This window comes from Rattus rattus, chromosome 18 (assembly GCF_011064425.1).
Source record: "Rattus rattus isolate New Zealand chromosome 18, Rrattus_CSIRO_v1, whole genome shotgun sequence".
Taxonomy (NCBI): Eukaryota; Metazoa; Chordata; class Mammalia; order Rodentia; family Muridae; genus Rattus; species Rattus rattus.
The window spans coordinates 7917544-7928751 of NC_046171.1; the positions used below are offsets into that span (position 1 = coordinate 7917544).

At 45.1% G+C, this 11208-nt stretch overlaps 1 protein-coding gene and 1 pseudogene across 1 annotated transcript in view; both read left to right on the forward strand.

Moving 5' to 3' along the window:
- Positions 1-11208, forward strand: part of LOC116887415 — a 496132-nt pseudogene that overhangs the window by 41897 nt on the left and 443027 nt on the right.
- The window catches only part of LOC116887417 (RT1 class I histocompatibility antigen, AA alpha chain-like), a 431868-nt gene that overhangs the window by 27476 nt on the left and 393184 nt on the right, over positions 1-11208 (forward strand). The window lies entirely within an intron of this gene.

Here is an 11208-nt window from a genome sequence, read left to right on the forward strand (position 1 = left end):
AGCCAATCAGCAGCAAAGGAGACCAGCATCATCAGTTGCTAGTTAGAGATTCAGTATGAAGGTCCCTTTCTGAACTTTACTATTTCTTCATTAAAAGGATACTCAGCCTGGGCTGGTGGCCATGCCTCATAATACAGCACTCAGGAGGCAGAGGCAGCTGGGTCTCTGTGAGTTAGACGTCAGCCTGGTCTACATACTAAGTCCCTGTTTCTAATCAACAAACAAACAAACAACAAAACCCAAACAAAACAGAAGGAGAGTAGGGTTTTGGTTTGGGGTCGTTATTTTTTTTTTTTTAAGACTAAATGAATTTGGGAGGGAGACATGTTCGAAGGTTCCAGAAGAAGCTGGAAGGAGGTAGTGGGTGGGTGGTGGATAGGGTCAAAATACATTGTATACACATTTAATTTCTTAGAGGATACATTATACATTGTTTTTTAAAGGATCACTTTATTTCCTTTTTAAATGTTGGATCCAGTTGCAGCTGAAACGCTTTAACCGGGCCGCGGAACTGGGCCAGCTCTGGGATGGTCAGTCACTCATTCAGCAGTTAGAGCATTAGGGGAGCGTTTCCTCCACAAGGCTGTTGGGACAACTGTGTGTTTGAAACTATGTGGGAGCAAAGGAGAAGGAAGACGACTGTCAGCCAGGCACCTTTAGCCTGGCGCTTACTGCGCTTCGGTTTAATGGTGTAGATGTCGACAGTGATGGAAGTCCGTTTCGGGGAAATCTTAAGAGCTGAAGGCTGTGGCACTGTGGATGCCTGGAGGAACAGCCTCCCCTGGTAACTGATGACGAAGCCAGAATTCAGCCTCTTGATTGGACAGTGGAGTCTACACGCCTTCGGTTAGGGAAATTCTAACAAGATAAGGAAAATTAAAGTTAGTAATGGTGTAGTCCTGACACAAGGGGCGTTTCCAGACTGATCCCCGAAATGTTACTGATTCCAGTGGCGCCCCCCAAAGCACAGAGGGTCCCTGTGGTTATCCAAAGTCCTCAAGGGAGACACTCAAAGCAGAGGCTGGGCATCCTGGGGAGAGATGAGGATGGGGTTCAGTTGAAGTGCAGAAAGAGAGAGAGGAGGAGGAGGGAGGAGAGGGGGAGAGGAGGAGAGGAGGAAAAGAGGAGGGAGGGGAGGAGGAGGAAAGAGGAGGAGGAGGGAAAGAAGGAGGGAGGGAGGAAAGAAGGAGGGAGGGAGGAAAAGGAGGGAGGGAGGGTAGGAGGGGAGGAGGGAGGGAGGGAAGAGATCAGGACTGAAGCAGTTCTCTAACTTGGTGGGCTGCCTTGGGAGATGTGTTCATCTATCCGTTATCACAACAGGCTGAGGTCAGACGTAGAATTGCCGTGGATGCTCAGGGAGGGAACTAGACTTCTCACAGCCCTGAAGGTTAATACTGTACATGGGGAGAGTTTTAAGTTCTTTCCCCCATCTAGATCTCCTGTCCGTGGCAAATCATTGACCTCCTTAAAGTTTAAACTAACACTGGGCAGATATAAAGTAGTAGGGGTTGAACCTAAGACCTCATGCGTGCTGGACAAATGTCTCCCGCTAAGCTACAGGCCCAGATCTCTCTCTACTTTGAACCAGGTTAGCCTTGAACTTGTGGTCCTTCTTCCTTAACCTCTGGACTTGCTAAGATCACAGACTTGTGCTAAAAGGCCCAGGTGGAAAGTTTGATATGTTTTAAATTTTTATTACACATATTTATCTTGTGTACACACACGTGTGTGTGTATGTGTGTGTCTGTGTGACATGTCACAGCACGCCTGTCACATCACATGTGGTGGTCAAAGCTCAACTTTCATGACTGGATTTCTCCTTGTGGCACTGTGGGCTTGAACTCCTCAGCATGGCAGAGAAGAGCTTTACCTGGCCACCTCAGCAGACGTCTGGAAGATTAGTTTCAGAATCTGACTTCACTATCTGACCAACCCACCATCCTGTAATTGCATGTAGTATGGACATTGAAGAACCTGACCACCTGGGGATGGGAAATGGCTCAGTTGGTAAGATAAAAGCCACACAAGGATGAGGACCTGAGTCAGGGTACACAGCACCCACATAAAAATGGACATAGTGTCCTCTTCTAGTCCCAACTGCAGAGAGGCTGAGACAGACAGGTGCCCAGGGCTCAGTGGCCTGCCATCCTAAAATGTCTAGGTCTCTGTGATAGACCCTGTCTCAAAAGAAGGAGGTTAACAGCAAATGAGAAAAGCCACCAGATGCTGCCCTCTGCCCTCTGCATGAACACATACACACATGTTTGTAATCTGCAAAGTCTGAGTTGTGTGCACATGAGGCCAATGGGGGAAGAAGAAGAAGACATCAGATTTCCTGGAGTTGTAGTAAGAGCTCCTTAGTGTGGGTGCTGGGATTTGAACTCGGGTCCTCTGAAACAGCGGTGCATGCTCTTAACCACTGAACCATCTCCTCAGCCCTGTGGCTGCACTACTGTCTCAGGCAAAACAGAATGGTTAAAATTAAACCAAACTCAATATTTACATTAAGAAAGAAGGATTTAGCCGGACATAGTGGTTGTCTGCAATCTCAGCACTCAGGAGGCTGAGACAGGAGGACTCCTGTGAGTCTGAGGCCAGCCTGGGCTACATTGAGAATTTCAGGCCATCCTGGGGTACAGAGTGAGACCTTGTCTGGAAACCCCCTCCACAAAGAAGGATTTGTACAGATGTGTTCCAGAGGAAGTGAGATTTGGTTAGGGACAAGAATTCGGCTGGAAAACAAGAACAGCACAGAAATGGTGACAGCAATGGTGTGTGGGAGGTGCTGGGTGAGGAGGGCTGGACAGGGAAGACTCCTGATGGGCGGGAATAGGAAGTTCTTAAATTGCACTGGGTGCTCAGGTGCACCTGCAGTTTAAGTCCACTATGAAAGGTGGTGAAATTTTGGCAAAATTAATTAATTAAAAGTTACACCTTTCAGAAAGGTGGGACCAGTAGAAAAAAATGTTAACTGGCAAAACTCTCAGCCGGAAGGAGTGTTGGGAGGGGCTGGATGCAGAGGTTAGGCCGAAACAACAGGAATGCACAGGAGAATTTCTTGCTTCTCTTTGTCTCTCAAAGGTGTTGTAAAAACTGGGCTGCAAAATACGGGACGAATACAGAGACCTTCCCTTTGGAGATGGCACCCAAAGGGACCAACCCTTCCTTTAGTGAGGTTCCTGGGTTTGGTGAGACACTGGAGGGAGAACTCACTGGAAATCCCCTCCTGTCTCAGATACCTCCCCATCACCAATGAGGATGGGGGTGAGGCAGCATCAGCTGTCTCCAGCAGACACTTGTGACCAGAAGGTCCTTTGCGAATCTCGAGGGAAACTGTGATATGAAAGTTAATGTTGATTTTGTGTATTGTTCCGTGTTGGAGGTTGAACTTAGGACCTCACGCGTCCTAAGTACTCTCTGACAGAGCCCTGCTCTGGGGCCACATGTTTTTCTATTATTTTTAAGGCTAAGAATTTCCTTCCATGGATGAATTGGGCCCTGACTGTGTGGCTGGTGAAGAGTCTTCGCTGAGTAACACGAAGCGAGGTTAGAGGCTGGAGGACCACACCGAAGTTTCTCTGCTGCTCTGGAGCAGCACGGCAGGGTCCACAACAGACCTGATACCTCAGCTCCGGCCACCACAGGCTCATGCACAAACGCGGGCATCTCACAAAGCGAATCATTTCCCTCTACCGAAGTCCGAGTTCGGAAGCATGATCCCTTCTGATCTCAACGCAGCGCAATAGCGGTGGAGCTGTCGCGCCGTCTCCCGTAGGTCATTGCAAGCCCACGGGGAATTTACTAAACACTAAAGAAGTGACCGGAAAATGAAATACTTTACAATTTTACGTCTATAGTGAGATAGAACGTGTAGACAGAAGAAATTAATGTACAGAGTACTCATTGTAATCCCAACATCTGTAGATGCTCCCAGACCAAAAGCCAGCGGCAGTGACAGAGAAAGCCAATGTGCCTCTTTCGGTCCGCACTACCTTCCTTTCCCTCCTTGAGTTGATGTGCAATGTCTCCCCCAGGCTCATGTATTTGAAGACTTGGTCCCCAGATGGTGTTTCAAGAGGTTGTGTGTCTAGTTGGTGCGGGAAGGACACAGAGGTGTTAATGTGAGGGTATGGCCCAGCCCACTCCTGCCAGGCTCTCGGGCTCCTGTCAGGGTATGACCAGCAGCCTGAGACTTTGTTGATCTTACATGAGCAGAGCAGTTGTGAATAGTAAACTCCACAGCTGCTGCTGCAGTGGTGTGATGTTGGGGATCCCCTAGGGGAAGGCTCCGTCTCCAGGAAATGGTGCCGAAAAATACTGTGGAATCTTTGACAAGAAGAGCCAAGATCTGATCTATATATATAGACATATATATATGTAGATGATATATAGATATATAGATTAATAGAGTAGGTATATAGATATATAGGTGAAATATATAGATACATAGATGAGATATGTAGACATAGACATATAGATACATAGATGAGATATAGATATATAGATTAATAGATTAGATATATAGATACATAGATGAGATATATAGATATAGATGAGATATAGATATATAGATATGTAGATATGTGGATAGGTAGATATGTGGATATGTGGATATATAGATGATATATAGATATATAGACTAATAAATTAGGCATATAGACATATGGATATATAGATGATAAATATAGATATAGATGATATATAGATATGTGGATATGTAGATGATATATAGATATATAAATATATAGATATATAGATGATATATATAGATATATAGATGAGATATAGATATGTAGATGTGTAGATGCATAGGCATATAGATATGTATATATGTAGATGTGTTGACATATATCTGTGCATGACTCTGTCCCTCTCTGACTCTGCCCCCCCTCTTTGCACTTCCCTACCACACATCTACATCACTGTCACCCATAATATCTGCTGTGGGTCCCTAACCATATAAGCCAATGTAGCTGCCCTGAACAAGTGTCTGGACAACTATGAGATGAGCAGCCTTTCCTACATTAGCAGCCTGCATCCTTGTATCTCCTTACAGCGGTGGAATGCTGAGCGGTGACAGTATCCTCAAGGAGCATCAGCACTGGGTCTCCCCGAAAACGCGTGCAAAGCACTCTTGGGGAGCAGGGAGAGAAACTGAGGCACTAGACCACCTGTGCAGGTAGCATCCAAAGACTCAACCTTAAGCCTCAAGTGCTCCCCTTCTTCTTATAAGTTACATATTTTTGCTTTCATATAGTCTACTGTACGAACTCACTTCATTCCATCCTTCTAGCCCCGCCCATGTCACCCCGCCCCTACTCACTCTCAATTCTGTAGCTTCCTTCCCATTAATGTTACATATATGTGTAAAAGCTAACAAATTTATAAACACAACATGCTGAGCCCATGTAGTGTTGCATATACACAGTGTTTAGGGGCGAGCACTTTAGCAGTTAAGGTGTCATTCCTGGGGAATAAGGATTTTCTTGTAGCAGTCAGCAATTGCCTGAAGTTCTTCACCTGGCAGTCAGGCCTTGTGATTTCCCCTATCCATGTTAGCACATCAGTTTTACCGTGTCAACCAGTATTATCATTGGGTGTTGTTTAGACAGCCACAATTGGAGTTCATAGGTACAAAAAGAAGCACTTTGTGGAAACCTCTGTTGCTGTCAGTTTCTTCCCTGTGCAGTCAGCGGCAAGCAGCTCCTTTGTCTGCAGCAAATGATACTGTTACTATAGGCCTGCAGTTGGTCGGCTTCCAAGACCCCAGGGGGAGATAGAGTAGGAATGGCTGATGTGGGAGACGGATCTAATACCTGGGGTTAGTGGGAAGAAATGGGGCGTGGCTGCCAAGAACACCCCACTTTCACTTCAAGCCTGACTTGACTGAATGTCAAGTATAGAATAGGGAGTTTGCTGTGACAGGAAACCCCCATCCCCCACTGAGCGGGAGGAGATGGTGGTGATGCTGGTGTCTCCTTACTGCAAGGAAGTTAAAATCTCTGGGGAAGATTGAAGGGAAAGAGAGAGAGGCTCATCTCCCACCTTCTATCTGCAGAAAATCTAGGAACGGTGCTGAGAGGTGAAACCTGCAGGTCCCGTGAGGCAATCACCTTGTTCACTCATATAACAGCCCTGCAAGTGACACTTCACACTGCAAAGTTCGTAGGAACAGGAGAACTGTAATATATATATATTGGCTCACACAGGTAATCTCAGTAGGCAGGAAGATTGCACCAGTTCAAAGCCTGGGCTAAAGAGTTAGACCATGTCTCAGGAGAAAAAAGGAAAGAAAGAATAGAAAAACAAAGGAAAAAAAGATATGTATAGCCCTTTTCCCTTTGCGAGTATGAATTTATTTTTAATGCTCTAGTGCTCCAACTGTGCCAGCAGCATGGCAGATGTGGCTGGGGTTAGCACATCTCATTTTCTGAGACTCCAGGGCCAGTGTAAGTGCTCTGTGGTGACACCCATGGAGAGCTACAATAGGCTCGCTTAGGAAGTGAAGTAAGAGTACAGGTTAGGGCCACGAGTGTGTACAAGCAAAGTTGTTTTACTCTGAATAGGTTCGTAGGAACAATAAAGGTTTTTATATTGAAGATCTGTGTGCTGGAGAGCGTTGGTGTGCAGAGTGCTTGCCTAGAAGGCATGAAGCCCAGGGTTCGATTCCCCAGCGTCGGTGAGCCTGGAGTGGTAGCACACACCTGTAAGACCAGCTCTGGGGAGGAGAGAGCAGAATTGGAGGTTCAAGGTTGACGTCGCTCACATAGTGATGAGTTTGAGGCCAGACTGGGACGCACAAAGCAGAAACAAGAGAAATGAGTTGATTAAGAGACCAGAAGGGGCAAAGAAGAGACGGCAACGAAATTATTTCACAGGGGTGTCCCAGGGGCAGGTCACCACACGGAGAGTCCTGTCCTTAAGAAATGGAAGGAACACACAAAGTAGAAGCAGCCAGCAAAGGCAAGTGAATCCTGTAACTGCAGACGCCGGAATCAGCAGGAATCATGCCGGATTCCGGGGTAGCTGTAAGGTTAGGAAGTGTGGAATGGAGGGTTTGGATTTGCTGAGTGGCCAATTGTTGTTGTAAATAAATATAAAAATAAATAAATAAATAAATAAATAAATAAATAAATAATAATAATAAATAAATCGTACTAGAAAATATAACTTGAAGAAAGGAAGGAATGAGCCTTTCTGTTCTTCGTTCCCTCCTTCCTCCCTGCTCCCCACCTAACGTTTTTGTCAGAGGTGGCACCCACGGGTCTCACCCTCAAATCCAGAATCGACCTCGTGGGTCTCAGTTCTGGCTAGCTAGTTTCTGTTTGGGAAAATAGTCCAGCATTTTCTGCACTGACGCGCTTTTTTTTTTTTTTTTTTTTTTAAATAGACATCTTTGGAAATCCCGTCGGGCATCAGCCTTTTTTTTTTTTTCTGACCAATAGGAATAGAGAACTAGGCAGCGTCACTTGTTTCCATGAGATGCAACTTCTAAGAAGGGCTGCTTTTGAGCCGAACCTTCAGGAGAAAGTGTGTAAAGGGGTTGTGAGTGGGGGAATCGCTGACAACCTGGTTTAGTGAGAAAAAGGAAGATCTGCGGTGCCAAGGGACCACAGCTTGGGTCGCGAAACTGAGTAGAAAGGGAGGGTTTCGTATGTGATATTCGCTGTTGTGGAATGGACATCAGACATTCTTCGTGAATCTGTGGGAAGCCCCTGCTCAGTGTTAGGGGAAGGAAGTGACTGTGTTGCCCCACGCCCCCTGCTAATGATGCGCTGTACCTGGGTAAATGAGGTGGGGTCTGGACAAGTCCATGGTCACACCTAACTGTCATGGGACAGGGTGAGGGGAATCCAGTCAGCCCAGGCCCTAGCAAGGCAGCCCAGCCTGTCTCCCATTCCGGCTAATCACAAGAAATCTTCATTGTATTTTTTTTCATCTGTTGGATCTTTAGCATCTAATGCATTTCCTAGTACTGAATAAATGTTTTAAATTAAGTAGCTGGATGAGATACTAAGAATTAATCCTCTTTAGCGATCCAAGGATGTTTTTTAAATAGTTCAAACCAATTCTTCCTAAACCCAAATTCTAGGAATATATATATATATATATATATATATATATTAGTATAATATATATATTAGTATAATATATATATTTATTAGTTTAGTGCTGGAGTGATGGCTCAGTGGTTAACAGTACTGACTCCTCTTCCAGAGGACCTGGTTTGTTTCAGGAATCACATGGCAGCTCACAGCCATCTGTAACTCCAGTACCAGAAGATTCAACCTCTCTCTCTGGCCTCCTTGGGCTCTACGTGCATGTGGTGCACAAATATGCATGCAGGCAAAACACACACACATACACACACACACACACATACTGAAATATTTTTTTTTGTTTCTTTTTTTTTTTTTTTTTTTTTTTCGGAGCTGGGGACCCAACCCAGGGCCTTGCGCTCACTAGGCAAGCACTCTACCGCTGAGCTAAATCCCCAACCCCACTGAAATATTTTTTAATTAGCTTGTCAGAATGCCTGCACAAAGTTCTATGCACCTTGATTTTATGAGTTGATACATTGTAACATTGTACCACAGTGTTTTCCCTTCTGGGACCTCCCAATAAAAGGCAATGTCCCACCTGACCTGTTACTCTACAGCTGGGCTGTGATTACAGAACATGCAAAGAACACTACATCCAGGATCAAGATATTTACAGCTTGGCATCATCTGTTTGGTCAAACTATTCAGTGTTTGGCCTTGCTTCTTCATGGCTATAATAAAATGAGTGGATCAAACTGCATGATCTCCATGCTAACGTCAGCTGGCTCCCCAGACAAGATAAGATACATATTAGCCAGCACTAATTTTTTACTTATGTTGCTATTGGTCATTTCAGCAACTGGAAATTATCACAGAAAAAGGAAATATCTGTAAACTGATTTCAGTAAAAGTTGAAATTAATTGCACTATGCATTTGGAATGAATGACCCAAAATTAAATCAAGAAGACGATTCCATTTATAATGGTTCCAGAGGAAAACGGTACTAATAAGTAAATTTAACAAAGGAGGTGCTAAACTAATTAATGCTCTAGGAACTACAGAAAGCTATTGAAAGAAACCAAAATCAAGAGAAAGACACACCAAGTCCATGAACTGAAAGACCTCACGTCGCAAAGATGGCAATATTCCAAAAGATCTACACATCAATGTAATCCTTCATTGGGTCTCAAATTAATTCTCATTGGGTATTAAGCTGGTTCTAAAGTTTGCAGTAATTGCAAGATACAAACTGGCAAAGCAGTCTTGCAGACCACAGTCACTGGGCTGTTGGGGATAGAGGGTCAGAGAGGATTCTTATGACCAGCAAGCACCCTGTTTAAAAAAATCATCTCACTGTTGTTGCCTTCAGAGCAATCACAGCTTTGGACTACACTCTCTAAGCGCTATTATTTAAGAATAGTCTTGTTCTCGTGACTTTCATGTCTTGTGTGAAGATCATTGGCTTACACAAAAGACATAGCCTTTACACCTTTCCACTGAGAACCACAGAAAATAAATAATATGTTTGAAGTTTGCAAGAAAGGGCTGCCCAGCTGTGGGAAGTGGCTACCTGGCTGACCCTGTGGTGGATGAGGAAGGACAGTGTCATAAAGCTTTGCATAAACCACACCTACACAAAAACAAGACGATTCTTTATTACTTTTCTTTACAGCAAATAGGCAAGGCAGAGAGGCCACATCAGCTGCCTCTTGCAGACTCCACAGCCAGGAAGACATACCCAAAGCTCTAGGGAAGGGCGAGGTGCCATGAATGCCGGGAGCAAAGAATAATTTTCATAGGAAATACATATAATCGAGATGAAATAAGGAATGACCTTTACCAAAAAGAAAACAACAAATTATAAATAAATGGGAAGAGAGCAGGGACCTGGATGAAGAGATAATCCATAAAGTCAAAATAGTAACTGTTACTGTGTGTATGTGTGTGTTTATGTGTGTGTGTGTGTGTGTGCATGTGTGTATGTGTGTGTGTGTGTGTATGTGTGTGTGTGTGTGTGTATGTGTGTGTGTGTGTGTGTATGTGTATATGTGTGTGTGTATGTGTGTGTGTATGTGTGTGTGTATGTGTGTGTGTACGTGTGTGTGTACATGTGTGTGTATGTGTGTGTATGTGTGTGTGTGTATGTGTGTGTATGTGTGTGTATGTGTGTGTGTGTGTGCATGTGCACAGGTGTGTGGAGGTCAGAGACAGCTTACAGAAGCCATTCTCCCCCCACTGTGTGGGTCCCAGAGATGGAACTCGGGCTTGGGGGCAGACAACTTCACCTACTGAGCCGTGGCACTGGCTGTATCCTGAGTCCCAGCTGGGCCTGAGGACCTAAGGTTTATGGCTTTGCATCTGGAGCAGAATTCCTGCCACTACCTGCTGGAACCGCCCCGGCTGCCAGTGTCACCTCTCTACCTCTCCTTCTCTGCTGCAGGACTGCCGGGTTCCCTGAGTTGAGCGCTCAAATCCATCGTCCACTTCCTTTACCTTTTTAGCCACCTTCACGTCTCATTTTTCATTCTCTGTTATATTTTATCTAACTGTTCTTGGAACTAAAATAATGTTACCGTGACACTGCACAGATATCCTATTGCTAAAATTCCTCAGAGAGGCAGACATGGACATCCCCACTGTGAGAAGCATTAACTCATTGTCCACGAGGAGACACAGGTGAGCCCTGATGGGGTTTTATTCTTTCCTCTCCAAATAAGGAAGCGTTCGGGGGGTAAGTCCCAAGCTCAGGCCAAGAACAGAAACTTCCGTTTGGACTCCAGATTGAGTTCAGACCCCAACTCTGCCTCTTGGGGTCTGTGCTCAAGAACATTTGTTTGGGTTTTGATGAAACTAAAGGGTATTTCTATCCTCAACATTCCTAATAGTTCCAAGTAAATCTGATCAAATTTCTGTCCCGAGTCATTGCCTACTTGTGACAGAGAACTCTGTGTCTTGCCTGCAGCTCAGTGATACTGGACCCACCAGGCACCCCGAGCCGTGCACCTGACACGGTGTCAGAGGTGAGAGAGAACAGCCCTCTGCTGCACGTGAGAAGCCCACAGAAAGGGAAAGTCCACCAAGGGTGTAGGTGGCAGGTTCCTGTGAGTCACTTCTCTGGAGGAATCGACTGGATGCTTTGACCTGCGTGGGGGTCCACAAGAGGCA